Source organism: Colletotrichum graminicola, assembly GCF_000149035.1.
Source record: "Colletotrichum graminicola M1.001 genomic scaffold supercont1.195, whole genome shotgun sequence".
NCBI lineage: Eukaryota > Fungi > Ascomycota > Sordariomycetes > Glomerellales > Glomerellaceae > Colletotrichum > Colletotrichum graminicola.
In genome coordinates, this window is record NW_007361199.1 from 332 (window position 1) to 2,103 (window position 1,772).

The window sequence follows — 1,772 nt, forward strand, 5'->3', positions numbered from 1 at the left end:
TAAAAAAAAAGGCTAATAAGGCCTCTTTTACCTTATTATTAATAATAGAACTACTTATACTATTAACTTTCCTTAAGGCCTATAGACTTTTTATTTAACTATTATTAAACTTTACCTTAAAGATACTTATAATAAGTAATAGTAGCTACTATCTAAGGTAAATAAGTAAGGTAATAAAGATAATAATAATAATAGTATAGTAGCCTTATTACTTACTAATGTTCTTATGCTTACTAAAGAAATATATAATAGTATTACTATTACCATATACTTATAGCTAAAGTAAAAGGCTAGCTACCTATAAAGGTATATTAATTTCTTTAATAAAACTAGCTTTACTATTAAGCCTACTACCTTCTTTACTACTATAAATATAGTATATATCTTAATAAAAAAAAGCTAACTAACTATTATTAATTAAGCTATAGAAAAAGGGTATTATTACTACCCTAGAGAAGCCCTTTGAGTAAGTAACTATAACTAAGATTAAAGGGCTTATTACTTATAAAGTATTTAACTTTATTTAATATAATAACAATAAGTCTACTAAAGTATAAATATTTAAATTATAGATTATTAATAAGGTAAAAGGCTAAAATAAAAAACTATATAAGAAATTCTACTTTATTATTTAAAAATACACTAATAATAGTAAAGAAGTAATTCTTACTTAGTTACTTATAATCTAGTAAGCTAGCTAGTACCTTATTTTTACTTTTACCTTATCCCTTATTTATAATAATAAGAATTCTTTACTTTAGTTATAAAATATTACTTAAGTATATATATAGTTAACTACTTTATGAAATTATATAATTCTTATATATCTTTTATTATAAATATAGGACCTTTATCTAAGGGGCACTATTATATAAGTAATAAAGCTATTATATAGTATTATAAAGGTAGGCACTTACTAGTAAGTAATATATAGTTATTATTATAAAAAAAAGCTCTAGATAAAGACTTTAACCTTTAATTTATACTTACTAATTACTACTATAAAGAGGCTAAACTTTAGAATTATTAGTATATAAACTAATAATACTATTACCCTTTTAAATAAATCTTTTTTTACTTATAAGGCTAATAAGCTTACTAAGGCTATATTTACTACTAAGGAGAAGTAAATCCTTACTATTAATAACCTATTTATCTTTAATAGTAGTATAGTATCTTTAACTACTAATAAGAAGCTTCTTTTTTAATAAAAAGGTAAAGGTAAAAGACTTTAACTTATTAATAAAAAATCTTTATAAGTACTTAAGTAGTATATTAAGTAATAAGCCTATAGTATATATATTACATTAGTTTATTAGCCTAAAGTATACTTTAACTACTTTATTATAGTATAATACTAGTTACTTAATATAAAAGAGATTAAGGTACTTAACTATTATATTATATAGTAAATAAATAACCTTAACTATAGTTTATTATTTTACTTACTTAACCTTAAATCTATAAAGCTTTTTATCTTTATAAATAAATTATTTATAAATAATAAGGACTTTACTTTATAGCTAAGATTTATTATTATTTTTATTAATAAAGTACTTATGAGTACTACTATAGGTAATAAACTTACTATAACTAGTAATATTATTTACTTTAGCTTAATAAAGTATAAATAAGTTACTTAAAGTATATTAGCCTTTAAGATTTATAGTATAGTTACTAGTACTAATATTACTTATATACTTAGTATAACTATTATAATAGTTACTAACTACCTAAAGCTACTATATTTACTAACTATTTTTATACTAACT